This window comes from Bos taurus, chromosome 6, assembly GCF_002263795.3.
Source record: "Bos taurus isolate L1 Dominette 01449 registration number 42190680 breed Hereford chromosome 6, ARS-UCD2.0, whole genome shotgun sequence".
Taxonomy (NCBI): Eukaryota; Metazoa; Chordata; class Mammalia; order Artiodactyla; family Bovidae; genus Bos; species Bos taurus.
The window spans coordinates 111,099,009-111,116,797 of NC_037333.1; positions in this window are offsets into that span (position 1 = coordinate 111,099,009).

Consider the following 17,789-nt stretch of genomic DNA (forward strand, 5'->3'; position numbering starts at 1 on the left):
CGCTCCTATTTTCCCATGAGGAAAGGGACCATGGCACCCCCTCGACCCATGTCCTGGGAGAGAATCTCACAGAAGATACTCCCTGAACTGATCTGTGACAAGCATATGGGAGGAACTACTATTTCCATTTATAAAACGAGAGCCGTTCCTATCTTGTTTGATAGAGGAGGAGAGGAAGGTAAAGGCTGAATCACTTGCTCATTTCACTTAGCTATTCAGGGGTAGAACAAAGAGCTCCCCAGTTCTAGTGCGAGAGCTCACCTCTTGCCCCCCCTCCCCCACCATGAAGATGCATAACTGGGGGTAAAGCACAAAGGCTTGTTATTAGGCAGACCTGGTTCAAAAATCAGTTTTGTCATATACCAAGGAGTCCTGCAGATGGTGACTGCAGCCATCAAATTAAAAGATGCTTGCTCCTTGGGAAAAAAAGCTATAACAGCTTTCCTATACAGCTAGATAGTGTATTAAAACCAGAGACATCACTTTGCCAACTAAGGCCCAAATAGTCAAAACTATGTTTTTCCAGTAGCCACGTATGGATTTGCGAGTTGGACCATAAAGAAGGCTGAGTGCCAAAGAATTGATGTCTTTGAATTGTGGTGCTGGAGAAGACTCTTGAGACTCCATAGGATTGCAAGGAGATGAAATCAGTCAATCCTAGAGGAAATCAACTCTGAATATTCATTGGAAGGACTGATGCTGATGCTGAAGCTCTAATACTTTGGCCACCTGATGTGAAGAGACAACTTATTGGAAAAGATCCTGATGCTGGGAAAGATTGAAGGCAAAAAGAGAAGGGGGTGGCAGAGGATGAGATGGTTAGACAGTGTCACCAACTCAATGAACATGAATTTGAGCACACTCCGGGAGATAGTGGAGGACAGAGAAGGCTGATGTGCTGCAGTCCATGGGGTTGCAAGAAGTCACACGTGACTTAGCAACTGAACAACAATGACAACAAAGGAGTCCTGGTTTCCAGCTGTAAAAGGGCAACAACAATCTGTCTCATAATTCTGTGGGAGGATGATGAGAAATGGGATTTCCTGCCATATCAGTAAACAAAGGATATCACAGCCATCAGCAATTAGTCACCACAGATGGTGAGTTGGTGAGCCCTGAGGGAACTCTGAAGGAAAGAGTATCTGCTGTCTGGCAACCATAAGATGCAGCCACTCCCTATGGTGAGCCCTGAGGAACTCAGGATATGAAAATACAGGATACTGGCTCCAGATAGCTGAGATCCAATATCAAAGGGATGATTTCAATGAGCCCAGACTCTAGCATCTTCCCATACATAAAAGAGCTCTAAATTCCTTAACTTGAAATGTCTAGCTTTTCTTTTATTAACAATAATCTTTTGATGTTCAGATTGCCTGCCCTTTGTTGCAAAACTTCTATATAACCTGGCTCCTCCCACTTCTCCTCCTTGGAGCAGTTCCTCAGGATTATGTGAGATGCTGCCTCCCAGGCTTGAAGTCCTAAAAATTCCCATCAAATAAAATATAATTCTCAGCTTTTAGGTTGCAAATATGTTTTTAAGTCGACAGTGAAATAAACTAGGGTGGAGACCCTTGACAGGCATGCAAGAGGTCATGGAAGACATGGAAGAGGTCAGTTAGCCTTGTCTCCTTCCCATGACCTGACTCTCCTCTTTGTCTTGTGGATTGACCACAGCCGTCCTCACCTCTGAGGTCTGGCTCATTCTGTTCCCTCCCCATTGCCTCCTTTCTCCCCTCCAGAAGCCCAGTTGAAGTCCCACTTTCCCCATGCTGCCTCCCTCCATATTCCTGCTCACACTCTCCTCCCCAACCATAGGACTTCTGATGTTTAATCAGCCATATGTATTTAACTGTTTCACAGATGAGTGGGTTTTCTCCCTAGTGACAGCAGACACACCCTGAGGCATTGACCAGCTTTGCACCTCTTGCATCTTAGCCCTGCCGCAGCTCAGTCTGTTATTGGGTGAGTGGTTTGGGGCACATCCCTCCACATCCCTGAGCTTAATTCCTCCCGTGTGCACATGGGGAGTCGCTGGAGGAGCACTAAAGGCACTCCTGCTCAGGGACAACACAGTTCAACTGGGCTGAGCCCTCAAACAGGAAGTGATCCACAGGAATCATTGGGTCCTGAGCATCTCCATGGAGCAGGCATTGAAGCCGTGCCTTGCACTTTCTTAATTGTCAGCAGGACCTTACGTCTTGGGATGTTGACAGATGGAGAGCACAAAATTTGAAGACATTCTGTAACTTAACTGGCAACAGTCAGTTGAGAATGATTTCTTATTAATAACTAAATATTTATGTGTGAAAGTCTGTGCTAGGGATTCAGAGAGGTGAATAAGGCAGAAGGGGTATCTGGATCCAGGCTTCCCAGGTGGCACTAGTGGTAAAGAACCCGCCTGCCAATGCAGGAGACATGAGACCTGGGTTCGATACTGGGGTAGGGAAGATCCCCTGGAGGAGGGCGTGGCAACCCACTCCAGTATTCTTGCCCAGAGAATCCCATGGACAGAGGAGCCTTGGGGATACAATCCATAGCTTCGCACAGGGTTGGACAGGACTGAAGCAACTTAGCAGGCATGCATGCACGGTATCTGGATTCATGGAGCATACAACCCAGCAGACAAATAAGATGTTCAACTCAACGACCATTCCATTAACCCTCCTCCATCCATCACATCCCTGTATTATTATATTCCATGTATGAGAAGCACCATCATCATTGTACTGACCTTTAAGTCAGCACCTTCCATGAATGGTCACCAGGAAATTCTATATATACTGTCTCATTTACTCCCAAAAGCATTCTGAAGAAGGTGTATTATTATTGTCTTTTGATGTTCTTTACGTACATAGAATAGTGCAGAGGCCAATCAAATTTCACAGGAATAAATTGCCATGTTAGAGGAGCTTCATGAAGGTTTTTCTGTCCAAATGGGAAATGTGAAGAAGCCAGAACCCAAGCAGTGAGTGAGTTTTGAGCCTTCCTATTACTTCTCAAAAGAAATACAAATTCTTTATTTTCCCTATTTACCTTCACTTTTCCCCCCTAAATGATCACAATTCTTGTTTTGGTTTTCAGCATCTTTTCAGCCAGCCCCCATGTAGGTGACTTCTCTGGTTGATCCAGCCAACTGCAAGCCCAAGAAGTTACTATTTCCAGAGAGAAGGCATGAATAATGGAGACCACAGTTCACAGAGACCTTGATCAGAGACGAGAACCCCTTCTTCAACTCTCTCTGTGAGTGACCAGGCCCTTAGTCACTCTGGGAGAGAAATCCAACTGAAAACCTAAAGAAATGTCTTGAGAAGAAATCTGACTATATCTCCCAACCAAGAGACAAAGCAAGACACACAACCACAGTAGCCTCTTATAAGTCAAAGTAAATGAGCTAATAAAAATCAGTGCTATTAAGATGTCCAATTAATTTAAACACAAAGATCATTGGTTTCTAACCTCTCTGATTCTAAGCCAGCAACTCTCACCAGAGGGGCCTTTATCCAGCATATTGTGGTTGGGGTTTGGTTTTTAAGTGTGTAGCTGTGAAGTCAGTCTTGGAGATTTCCTTACTGCTGATCATTGTCTTGCTCAGGAGATCTGGAGCTCTGTTGGATGAGTTCATGTTTCAAACCTTGGCCATCTCATGCAGATTGCTCTGATCTTATATATTTATGGCACCCAGCCATCCATGCACTCATTCCTTTACTCAGCAATGAGCACACCCATGTATCAGGCACTATCAGATATGAGCTCCCAGCTAACTAGTGGGGTTTGAGGGGATGGATACACATTTGGGCAATTAGAGTTCAAAGGCTGTTTGACTTTGTTCCCTCCTGGTCTCTCTGCTCTGGACTCCATCAGTGATCTTCCCTCTTCTGAAGAATCATCAGTTTCTCTCTCTTCTCTGCTTCTTCTCTACCAGTTCTTTCTCAAACTTCCTTCATATCATAAAATTCCACTGAGCTGGAGATCCTCCAAGGTGTCATCTTATCCATCTCTCCCATCCAAACCTCTAAGTAATCTGCATTCTCTGTGTGTCTTTCACCTTCACCTCATTCCTCAACCCCTGACAACACATCCACCAATTTCAGTTATAACTGCTCTTTCAAAAGTCACCTGTTGCTGTTGTTCAGTCACCCAGTCGTGTCTGACTCTTTGTGACCCCATGGACTGCAGCACACCAGGCCCCCTGTCCCTCACCATCTCTCAAAGTTTGCCCAAGTTCATGTCCACTGCATTGGTGATGCCATCCAGCCATCTCACCCTCTGACTCCCTCTTCTTCTTCTGCCTTCAATCTCTCCCAGCATCAGGGACTTTGCCAATGAGTTGGCTGTTTGCATCAGATGACCAAAATACTGGAGCTTCAGCTTCAGCATCAGTCCTTCCAATGAGTATTCAGGGTTGATTTCCCTTAAGATTGACCGGTTTGATCTCCTTGCTGGCCAAGGGACTCTCAGGAGTCTTCTCCAGCACCACAGTTTGAAGGAGACATCAGTCCTTTGGTGCTCTGCCTTCTTTACCATCCAGCTCTTACCACCATGTATGACTGCTGGGAAGACCAGAGCCTTGACTATATGGACTTTTGTCGGCAGAGTAATGTCTCTGCTTTTCAACACCCTGTCTAGTTTGTCATAACTTTCCTGCCAAGAAGCAATCATCTTCTGATTTCATGGCTGCAGTCACCATCTGTTGTCATTTTAGAGCCCAAGAAGAGGAAATCTGTCACTGTTTCCGCCGTTTCCCCTTCTATTTGCCATGAAGTAATGGGACCGGATGCCAAGATCTCAGTTTTTTAAAATTTAGTTTTAAGCTGGCTCTTTCATTCTCCTTCTTCACCCTCATCAAGAGGCTCCAACAACCTCCTAATCCAACCAGCAGACATGCTTGTCTTTTTCTTTCTATTGTGTCTAATGCTGCTGATCACTCCAAGAAGCTGCATTCTCCTGGCTCTTGTCTTCTCCAATCTTCCTCCTTGTCTGTCTCCCCGGTAGGTGGCTTTTCCTCTTCTCACCTCTTAGAGCCCACGCTCCTCTGACAACTTGGCCCCCTTCTCCAGACACCCCTATCTCCCTGGAACTTCTTATTTACCCTCATCAATTTAACTGGAATTTGCCTACTGATGGCCTTAGAACCTAAACCTCTGGGCAGAGACTGCTCAATGTGCTGTGCTGTGCTTAGTTGCTCAGCCATGTCCAACTCTTTGCAACCCCATGGACTGTAGCCTACCAGGCTTCTCCACGGGATCTTCCCAACCCAGGGATCGAACCCAGGTCTCCTGCATTGCAGGTGGATTCTTTACCAGCTGAGCTACCAGGGAAGTCTGACCACTCAATATTTGGACTCAAATTAGAGTGTAAGCTAGATATCTACACTCTGATATTCCATAAAGAGTTTACATTCAACGTGTTTCAAAGAAAGCTCATTTGTTACCATTCTCTAAACTTGTTTGTTGTTCCTTCTATATATATATTTAAATCTCAGTTGCTGGTCCAAGTATTCAGTTGGTCATTCAAATATGAGTCCTGGTTTTTGTCTTCACTGAGACCCATCAGTTTCTTTCACCATCAAAACAACTTAAACGTCTAATGACAGATGAATGGATAAAGAAGATGTGGTAAATATATACAGTGGAATATTCACTTCAGTTCAGGTCAGTCACTCAGTCATGTCCGACTCTTTGCAACCCCATGAATCGTAGCACGCCAGGCCTCCCTGTCCATCACCAACTCCTGGACTTTACTCAAACTCATGTCCATCAAGTCGGTGATGCCATCCAGCCATCTCATCCTCTGTCGTCCCCTTCTCCTCCTGCCCCCAATCCCTCCCAGCATCAGGGTCTTTTCCAATGAATCAACTCTTCTCATGAGGTGGCCAAAGTATTGGAGTTTCAGCTTTAGCATCAGTCCTTCCAATGAACATCCAGGACTGATCTCCTTTAAAATGGACTGGTTGGATCTCCTTGCAGTCCAAGGGACTCTCAAGAGTCTTTTCCAACACCGCAGTTCAAAAGCATCAATTCTTTGGTGCTCAGCTTTCTTCACAGTCCAACTCTCACATCCATACATGACCACTGGAAAAACCATAGCCTTGACTAGATGGACCTTTGTTGGCAAGGTAATATCTCTGCTCTTCAATATACTATCTAGGTTGGTCATAACTTTCCTTCCAAAGAGTAAGCGTCTTAATTTCATGGCTGCAATCACCATCTGCAGTGATTTTGGAGCCCGAAAATATAAAGTCCGACTTGGCCATAAAAATGAATGAAAGTGGGTCATTTGTAAAGATGTGGATGGACCTGGGGACTGTTTTGCCTTACAGGGTGAAGTAAGTCAGAAAAAGAAAAACAAAGATTGCATATTAATGCATGTATGTGGAATCTTGAAAAACGGTACAGATGAACTTATTTCCAGGGCAGGAATAGAGACACAGACATAGAGAATGGGCATGCAGACACAGCGTGGGTAGAGGAAGATGGGATGAACTGGGAGATTAGGATTGACATATATACACTACCATGTGTAAAATAGGTGGCTAGTGGGAACCTGCTGTATAACACAGGGAGCTCAGCGCAGTGCTCTGCGGTGACCTAGAGGGGTGGGATGGGGGGTGGGAGGGAGGTTCATAGGGAGAAGCTATATGTGTACATACAGCTGATTCACTTCGTGTACAACAGAAAGTAATGCAATATTGTAAAGCAATTATCCTCCTAATGAAAATGGATAACCAATAAGGACCTGCTTAGTATTATATAACAACCTAAATGGAGAGAAGGTTTTGATGAAGAATAAATACATGTACATGTATAACTGAATCACTTTGCTGTACAACTGAAACTAACACAACATTGTCAATCAACTATGCTCCAGAGTCACAGCCATCAGCAATTTCTGGCGTCCAGATGTGGATGAGGGCTCCCCAAACTATGATCCAATAGATGCCACCCCCCACCCCCCACCCCACAATGGTGATTGCTGAGGAGCTGAGGGAATGCAAGAGGGAGCCATTTGCCACTCCTTAAGGTGAACAAGAAAAGATAAGAAAGCCTTCCTCAGAGATCAATGCAAAGAAATAGAGGAAAACAATAGAATGGGAAAGACTAGAGATCTCTTCAAGAAAATTAGGGATACCAAGGGAACATTTCATGCAAAGATGGGCTCGATAAAGGACAAAAATGGTATGGACCTAACAGAAGCAGAAGATATTAAGAAGAGATGGCAAGAATACACAGAAGAACTGTACAAAAAAGATCTTCACGACCCAGATAATCACGATGATGTGATCACTGACCTAGAGCCAGACATGCTGGAATGTGAAGTCAAGTGGGCCTTAGAAAGCATCACTACGAACAAAGCTAGTGGAGGTGATGGAATTCCAGGAATTTCCAAATCCTGAAAGATGATGCTGTGAAAGTGCTGCACTCAATATGCCAGCAAATTTGGAAAACTCAGCAGTGGCCACAGGACTAGAAAAGGTAAGTTTTCATTCCAATCCCAAAGAAAGGTAATGCCAAAGAATGCTCAAACTACCGCACAATTGCATTCATCTCACACACTAGTAAAGTAATGCTCAAAATTCTCCAAGCCAGGCTTCAGCAATATGTGAACCGTGAACTTCCTGATGTTCAAGCTGGTTTTAGAAAAGGCAGAGGAACCAGAGATCAAATTGCCAACATCTGCTAGATCATGGAAAAAGCAAGAGAGTTCCAGAAAAACATCTATTTCTGCTTTATTGACTATGCCAAAGCCTTTGACTGTGTGGATCACAATAAACTGTGGAAAATTCTGAAAGAGATGGGAATACCTGACCACCTGACCTGCCTCTTGAGAAATCTGTATGCAAGTCAGGAAGCAACAGTTAGAACTGGACATGGAACAACAGACTGGTTCCAAATAGGAAAAGGAGTCCGTCAAGGCTGTATATTGTCATCCTGCTTATTTAACTTCTATGCAGAGTACATCATGAGAAACACTGGGCTGGAAGAAGCACAAGCTGGAATCAAGATTGCCGGGAGAAATATCAATAACCTCAGATATGCAGACGACACCACACTTATGGCAGAAAGTGAAGAGGAACTCAAAAGCCTCTTGATGAAAGTGAAAGTGGAGAGTGAAAAAGTTGGCTTAAAGCTCAACATTTAGAAAACGAAGATCATGGCATCTGGTCCCATCACTTCATGGGAAATAGATGGAGAAGCAGTGGAAACAGTGTCAGACTTTATTTTTCTGGGCTCCAAAATCACTGCAGATGGTGACTGCAGCCATGAAATTAAAAGATACTTACTCCTTGGATAGAAAGCTATGACCAACCTAGATAGCATATTGAAAAGCAGAGACATTACTTGGCCAACAAAGGTTCGTCTAGTCAAGGCTAAGGTTTTTCCTGTGGTCGTGTATGGATGTGAGTGTTGGACTGTGAAGAAGGCTGAGCACCAAAGAATTGATGCTTTTGCACTGTGGTGTTGGAGAAGACTCTTGAGAGTCCCTTGGACTGCAAGGAGATCCAACCAGTCCATTCTGAAGGAGATCAGTCCTGGGTGTTCTTTGGAAGGAATGATGCTAAAGCTGAAACTGCACTACTTTGGCCACCTCATGTGAAGAGTTGACTCATTGGAAAAGACTCTGATGTTGGGAGGGATTGGGGGTAGGAGGAGAAGGGGAGGACAGAGGATGAGGTGGCTGGATGGCATCACTGACTCGATGGACATGCGTTTGCGTGGACTCCGGGAGATGGTGATGGACAGGGAGGCCTGGTGTGCTGCGATTCATGGGGTCACAAAGAGTCGGACACGACTGAGCGACTGAACTGAACTGAAGCTGAACAAGGAAACAGGATTTGGCCCCGGAGAGCTGAGGTGCACAGGAAAGGAATGAATTCAGTGAGCCCAGAGGCTTGCTTCTTCCAATACACAGAATGCTAAATTTCTTAACTTGATACCCGATCTTTGATGTTCAGACTCCCTGCCCCTTTGTTGCAAACTTGGAACCAAGTTTCTATAGCCTGACTCGCGGTCCTGCCTCCTTGGAGCAGTTTCCTCAGAGCTACTGAGATGCTGTCTCCTGGGCTCAGAGTCCTAAACATTCCCACCAAATTAAAAACTCTCTACTTTCAGGCTGTGACTATATTTTTTTCAGTTGACAATTTAAAGCAAGTTGATACTGTCTTGATCATCACACAGGCATCCTTGTGTGACTCTTTCTTCTGAAAGCACCGAGTTCATGAGACGCCAGTCTGGTTTTTCTAACTGAATTCTGAGAACTGTGAGATCCATCCTGGTGCTGGGTGGGGTGACATTATCAATGGCCCCCCTATCGTACCGAAAGTGTCATCTCCAAATTCACATACCAAGGTCACAGCTCTTACTGCTGATATTTTAAAAATTAGTTACTTGTTTCACATTAGCCTGGGTCATGAGGAAGTGCTGTTTTGTGGGTCAAAAATGACACCACGTTGGCAATTTCACAAGATTCCGTCTCATACAAAACACAGCAAACCAATTTTGAGAGTATAAAGGGTCCAAAGGTCTCTCTCCCATTCTAATCCCTGCTTCCTCTCCCCAAGGGCAACAACAGCTGCAGAATAATTGCAGACAATTTGAGAACTATTTTACTTGCATATTAATTTATCAGCATGTGGAAGCATGGCCTGCACCCTTTTTTAAAATTTTATTTTTAATCGAAGGATACTTGCTTTAAAATATTGTGTTGATTTCTGATGTACCTCAACATGAAAACATCATTTCTTTAGCTGAATCTCTTGAAATCATCCAACCAACTTGTTCATGTTTTTAATCAGATACCTATGGCTATGTCAGTTCTTTCCAGTGTTGTGCTATTATGAACAATACCAAAATGAACACACACAGACACTCACACACACACACACACACACACTCCTTTATTATTTGCAAGTATATGAGGCCTGTATCTCTATGCGTTAATCACTCAGTCATGTCTGACTCATTGTCACCCCATGGACTGTCACCTGCCAGGTTCTTTTGTCCATTAGATTTTCCACGGAAAAATACTGGCGTGGGTTGCCACTCGCTTCTCCAGAGGATCTTCCTGACCTAAGGTTCAAATCTGGGTCTCCTACATTGCAGGCAGATTCTTTACCATCTGAGCCACCAGGGAAGCCTACATCTCTGGAAGGGAAATTTCTACGCTAAAGGGCTGGTGTTTTTAAATATTGAGAGGTATTGACAAATTCCCCCCCAAATGGGTCGAACTAATATGCCTTCTTCCCAACAGCATGTGTCTGTGGTCTACACTTTACGCTAGTCAATCTCATGCCTTCCCTCATGATGTGCAGATTATTTTAAAAATCGATTGGATATTATTATTCCTCTTGTTTATTTATTTTTTTGGCCTCTCTGTGAGGCATGCAGGATCCTAGTTCCCCAATCAGGGATCCAACCTGAGCCCTCTGCAGCAGAAGCACAGAGTCCTAACCACAGGACCCCCAGGAAGTCCCTTGCAGATATTTTTGATGCACACAGAGCTTGTGTTCATTAAGAAACTTCAACTAAAATGGCGATGCTCGGAGTGCTGGTCATTGGCCTATTGGCTCTCAGACGAGCTCCCGTATCAGTGATTGACGTGGGGGAAGGATGCGGTGTGAGAGCTGAAGCAAATTCATAGCCCAGACTCTCCTGTCCACTGACCTCAGGTTAGGAGTGGCTGGTGGAGCAGAGGGGCGGAGTCGGGAAACTGGGGCCTTGCTCACTGTTGGGGGCAGTGGAAAGGGAAGAAGAGGAATGAGTTTTTCTCTTTCCCTTTCCTGAAAACAAAGAAGATAAAGAGAACAATAGCAGGCCTGAACATTCCTAGTTTCTTTTTGTTTGTTTTTTCACTTTAACTGCTCCTATCTCTGAATGTCTGGAACTGAGTTTGCTTTTCTGCCCCCTTACTCTGCAGGAGCTGTAATTCACATGTTTTCCTTTGACGCTATGCTAAACACACCCCTATCTGGTGTTTACTCTCACAACACCCTTCGCCTTATAGTCATATATCAGAAAGGAGGCCACCGAACTGCAGACTCAGTTACTGGCTAACGGATGCCAGTCTATAGCTGTTTTTGGAACAATGCAAGAGGAAGACACCCAGCTCCTAACGCCTTTGTCCTTACCACCGACTCCTGACGGCAAAGTGAAGTCTCTCAGTCGCGTCCGAGTCTTCGCGCCCCTGTGGACTTCAGCCCACCAGGCTCCTCTGTCCATGGGATTCTCCAGGCAGGAATACGGGAGCAGGTTGTCATTTCCTTCTCCAGGGGATCTTCCTGACCCAGGGATCGAAACTGGGTCTCCCATATTGCAGGCAGATGCTTTACCCTCTGAGCCTAAACCGCGCCAAAACCTGACTGCCACCCCTCATCTTATATAAGCCCCTAGGCTCCTCACGGGGTTTGGGGGGCACAGTTTTTGAGCCCCTGTGTTGCCTACAACACGAGCCTACTGTGTTGCCCTCTCCTCTGGCTGAAGATTAAAGCCACCTTTTTATTTCCATACACTCTGTCTCGTATTTTTTAATTCGGCTTCAGTGGGCAGAGAAGGCCAAGATGTTGGCCAGCAACACTCTGTCTGCTTCTGATGCATCTCCTGCAGGCACTGACTCTATCTCTCGGGTGGGGCGGGGGTGTTCTGGCTCCAGGTGGGTGTCCTGGCCCTTGGGCTTTGCTTGCTTCACCTGTTCCCTTTATCCCTCCATCCCACGGCTGCTCGTGGGAAGCTTCTGGCTCTCGGACTGTGTCACTCTACTTTGTTCGTCCTTGCAGCTTTTCCACTCTCCTTGTCACTGGCTCCCTATTCAAAATCACCTTTATTGAACTCTCTGCTTTGGCTTTGTGTGTTCCATATTTTTCCCCTGCAGGGGACACCGGTTGACAAAAGTGAGAAATCGCCACCTTCTTAAGCTGATGGTGGGAATGAAAATTATTGCAGAATTTGTTTTTGGCAGGCAGCTTGGTAATATCGCCCAGGAGCTTTAAAAACGAGACTGCTCTTGCCTCATGTTTCGGAGATACGTGTTGAAATATTTATGAATGGAATGATGTATGTCTGGGATTTGCTTCAAAACATGCCAAGGGAGAGGATAAAAGGAGATTAGCCCTGAGCTGACAGTTGTTTAATCTGGGTGAAGGGTGCTTACATGTCCGTGACACTCCTTGCTTTACTTGTGAGTGTTTGCATATTTCAATAAGAAAGGGTCTTTCCAAAGCAAAATCTTGGACTTTGCGATCTACTTTCTAAGAATTTATCCTAAAGAAAAAACCTTCTAAATGTTAAAAAGGAAAGATAAGGAAAAACTTCTAAATGTTAAAAAGAAAAGATTCATCATTAAAGATGGTTTCTAAGAGCATTGTTTATAATAACAAACAGTTGGCAACAATCTGATCTTCTGACAGTGGGTTGGTCCTATCCTAAGTTATACCCCACACTGGAAGTGGTTCAAGCTTAGGAAAAGTTGTGTTTCAGAAACAAGCATATTGTCAAAGATCTTCATAACTATTTTTTTTTGTTCATGATGATTTAAGTGAAAAAACAAGTTATAAGCATGTGATAATATAATTGAATTAAAATTATTTTTACACGTGTCTAAAGGAGGAGGTGAGGGGTATGCACACAAGTACAAACAGTGTCATGTGGATAGGGTTGTGTTCTTTCTTTCTTTTACTTGTTCACATGTTTTGGTTGGTTTGTTGTGTAATAGTTCTTATTATCATGTACAAGTATCAAAAAGTAGGACTTGTGACCTACTAAACACACAAGTATTACTTTTGAATTATCAGAAATGAATGGCACATCCTTTTTTTCCTCACTCCCTCTTCCCTCTTTTAATGTCCCCTTTTAAACAGACCCTGCTCACACACTGCTATATTTAAAATGGATAACCAACAAGAACTTACTACATAGCATAGGGAACTCTGCTCAGTGTTACGGGGCAGCCTGGATGGGAGGGGAGTTTGGGGAGAATGGATACATGTACACCTTTGCTGTCCGCCTGAAACTATCACAACATTGTTAACTGACTATACCCCAATATAAAACGAAAAGTTTAGAAACACAAGCAACCAAAAAAATCAACACTACCCTTGGCTGAAGGTTTGCATGCTGAAGCTGAAGCTCCAATAGTTTGGCCACCTGATGCGAAGAGCTGACTCACTGGGGAAAACCCTGATGCTGGGAAAGATTGAGAACAGGAGGAGAAGGGGACGACAGAGGATGAGATGGTTGGATGGCATGACCGACTCCATGGACACGAGTTTGAGTAAACTCTGGGATAGAGTGAAGGACAGGGAAGCCTGGCACAGGTTGGGGGGAAAAAGGAAGAAGGAAAGGGGTGCCAAGGGAAGCGGGAATGGCCATCAACCTTCCCCGCTGGGCTGACGCTGCGTTCACCCGTGATCAGGAGCATGGGGGACGGAATGTGGGTGACGCAGCGCACCGTCTGCCGTGGCCCCTTCACATGCCCCTGGCCGCCCTGCCCCCGTCCCCTCTTGCTGGTCCCCACCCACTGGACTGCTGGACCCCTCCTGGCCTCAGCCCCAGCCTTGCCCTCCCTTCCCATTCCTGCCGCCTGTCCTGCAGCCCCTCAGGGTTTTGACTGATAACTCTTGTTTCAAGGGATGCTCCCTTCTCACGTACCGTCGCAGCTGCTGACCCGTTTTTGGCCACATCATCTAATAATAAGGATAAGCAATCAAGCTCTGAACTGTGCACCAAACTGCTCTAAGGATCTTCATAAGCATCATCTCATGGAATCCTCCAATATTCTATAAGAATGACAACACCTGCCCCCTCACAGCCTCCCCTGCTGCCCCCAATTCTGCAGATAAGAGGCCGAGAGAATCAAAGGAATGAAATGACTTGCCCAGAATCCCACCCCACAGGCACTGGGGGGCGGGGGCAGAAGCAGGGTTCAAACCCAGGTCCCTGCTGTTTCTGCTACACAGTGGGTGCCTTCGTGTCTGTAATGATGCTGGGAAGACTGGACTCTGGAAGTGGCCTCTGCCTGGTGCCAACTCTCACTCAGGCCAGTGCTGAGTCTCCCTGTAGCCTGGTTCCTTATCTGTAGGACAGGCGTGACAATACAGCCATGCCCCGTCGCTCCAGTCGTGTCCAGTTCTGCAGACTGCAGCCTGCCAGGCTCTTCTGTCCATGGAATTTTCCAGGTAAGCTTACTGGAGTGGGTTGCCATGCCCTCCTCCAGGGATCTTCCTGACCCAGGGATCGAACCCACATCTTCTGCATTTCCCGAATTGCAGGTGGATTATTCCCTGGTGGCTGCAATGTGGGAGACCTGGGTTCCATCCCTGGGTGGGGAAGATCCCCTGGAGAAGGAAATGGCAACTCACTCCGGTGTTCTTGCCTGGGAAATCCCATGGACGGAGGAGCCTGGTGGGCTACAGTCCATGGGGTTGCAAAGAGTCAGACATGACTGAGCAACTTCACTATTTACCACTGAGCCGTCGGGGAGGCCCAACGATAGGACAGCGGTGAGGATGAAATCAGAGGGTGAAACGGAACAGGGACAGCACTTTGAGCAACGCCCTTCAGAGTGCAACCTTGTTACGCATCACAGCTCTTCTCAGAGCTTGAAAATCTCTGAGCCGCCTACCCCCGAGATTCTGATGTCATTGATGCGGGAGCAGCCTGGACATTGGGTTTTCTAAAACCCCCTCCTCCAGATGATTCTAACCTGCAGCCAAGCTTGGGTCCCACTGCCTAGCACACAGGACGCGCCAAATAAATAATAGATGCTTTGTCCTGTTTGGTCACGCCCACTTCTGCCCCTGGTCCTGCCTGGCTCCCAGATTCTGAGGTCTCCAGCCTCAAGCTTCCCTGACAACGATGCTGTCCATTCTGGGGTGGCCCCTCTGGGTTTCTGGGTTCCTAGGGCTCCTAGGCAGCCCTAGGGTGCCCTCAGGCTTCAGGTTTAGAGCAAACCCTGCGGCCAGTTTCAAGAAAGACAATTCCAGAACACTCATGCTAGAGGGAGTGGGTGCAGAAGGAGAGGCTTGAGGGGCCCTAGATGCTCTGGGGGCCCTCCTGTAAGAGGAGGAGCCCCCACCTAGGCTGATTTCAATGGGGGCTGTCACGTGTACAGGAGTGCCACTCCCAAGTCACATGGTGGCATGGTAGCCAGGGTCTGGGGTCAGGCCTGGGTTTGCAAAACCTGACTTTAGTCAAAATTGCCTAAATGGGAAGGAAATCCAAAAAAGAGGGACTATATGCACACATACTGCTGATTCACTTTGCGGTGTGGCAGAAACTAACACAGCATTGTGAAGCAACTACACTGTTGCTGTTGTCCAGTCGCCCAGTCGTGTCTGACTCTTTGTGACCCCATGGACTGCAGCACACCAGGCTGCCCTGTCCTTCACCATCTCCCGGAGGTTGCTCAAATGATGCCGTCCAACCATCTCATCGTCTGTTGCCCCCTTCTCCTGCCCGCAATCTATCCCCGCATCAGGATCTTTACCAATGAGTTGGCTCTTTGCATCAGGTGGCCAAAGTATTGGAGCTTCATCATCAGTCCTTCCAATGAATATTCAGGACTGATTTCCTTTAGGATGGACTGGTTGGATCTCCTTGGAATCCAAGGGACTCTCAAGAGTCTTCTCCAGCACCACAATTTGAAAGTATCAATTCTTTGGAACTCACTCCAATAAAATGTTTTTTTAAAAATTGCCTTTATGACCTCTCTGTGGTTGAGTACCTGAAAAAGTCACTGGTTTGAATTTAGAGCAAAGTAAAATGTGTAACTTGAAACACTAGGAGACCAGGGATGGCTGAACAGCAGCAAGCTCTCATTCTCCATGCCGTGCTCAGCCTCGAGCACCCCAGCAGGTGGGACTGTCTGTAGAATTCACACCTTTGCACTTGTCTCTCTCCACCCACTCTGCCCCCAGCAGTATGCATGTTGTTTCATAAACCTGAGCGAATTGACAATGTGCTATGACTTCCCCCTAGTTCAGTTGTTCTGTATCAGAGTGATTTTGTCTCCAGGAGACATGTGACAACCTCTGGAGATATTTTTGGTTGTCACAACGTGGGGAGGGTTGCTGCAAGCAGTTAGGGAGTAGAAGCCAAGGATGCTGTAACCATCCAAAATGCGCAATACAGGAAATCTCACCTGTGGAGTGGATGCAACTCCTAGGCCCCTCTCCCAGCTGGGACCCCAGACTGCTGTTAACAAGGGACTTCCCAGCACTGTTCTAGTCTGGATATGACTTGAACAAACCTGAATCCAAGCAGAGGAAGTCTATCCAGACTCCAGTGACTTAAAAGATTTGACTTTGTGGGCACAGAAATGCGGACGTCTGGGACAAAAAGCAACATACAGACTATTCTTGGAAGTCTGCCCGTAATGTGGATTCATGCCTCAGCCTTCAAGGGTCTTCAGCTGGAGAAACATGAGCCAGACCCCAAATAAGCATACCTTCCCTGCCCAGAAAACATGGCCTGTTCTTTCTTGACTGTGAAGAGCTACGGACACAATTTACCTGTCAGATTACATGGGCTTCCCAGGTGGCCCTAGTGGTAAAGAACCCTCCTGCCAATGCAGGAGGCATAAGAGACATGGGTTCAATCCCTGGGTCAGGCAGATCCCCTTTAAGAGGGCATGGCAACCCACTCCAGTATTCTTGCCTGGAAAATCCTATGGACAGAGGAGCCTGGAGGGCTACATGGGGTCACAAGAGCCAGACATGACTTAGGGACTACACCCCCACCGCAACGTCAGAACCACATGAACTTAGGTGAACATATGACAAAGACTTTTTACAATTATTTACAGACTCGGTAATGTTTCAGTTGTTGTTCAGTCGCCCCCTCATGTTCTACTCTTTGCGACCCCACGGACTGGAACAGCCAGATCTCCCTGTCCACCACCATCTTCCAAAGTTTGCCCACATTCGTGTCCATTGCATTGGTGATGCCATCCGGCCATCTCATCCTCTGATGCCTTCTTCTCCTTCAGTTACACCAAAATAAATCCTTAACTGACATGTTTGATTGGACTGCTTGTTCGATGCAACTGTTATATTACCTTTTTCAAAAGGATAAGGCCTAAGGAATTGTAATGTCTGCTAATCCACGTGTGCTCAATTGCATGCTCAGTTGCTCAGTCGTGTCCTACTCTTTGTGACCCCATGGACTGTAGCCCAGGCTCCTCTGTCCATGGAATTTTCCAGACCAGAACACTGGAGTAGGTTTCCTCCTACAGGGGTTGAACCTGCATCTCTTGCATCTCCCACATTGGCAAATCGATTCTTTTACCACTAGGGCCACCTGGGAAGCCCCTACTAATACACATCATGGGAAAAAATTATTTAGAGACTGGGTTCCTGATGATCATTGGGTATTTATCCCTGAAGGCATTACTGAATGCACTGACACCTGGTACCAAGGAGCTCATACCATATAGTATAGTTAATATGAGTTTCATGTGCCAATTTTCATGTATTACCTATTGTTTTTGGAGAGGAATATTGGCTGCCTCTTTTCACTGGAAATTATTTGGACTTTCATAACTATACCCACTTTTTGACAGATTAAGATAAAGCTACCAAAGGACTGCTGTATGGATCTACTTCTTTTACTTGGGAGACCTACTTATTAGAGAATTCCATCCACTATTGCGAATTGACTTTTTCCTAAATCCTGTGATGTCTTTTTAAAGATAGCCCCTCAGTTTGTTTGTATTGTAACCTGTGATGTAGAAATGACCTCTTATCAGTTAGGAAACCCTTTTTCTGGATGCCTAACAGTTGTTGGATAATGGACTGGTTC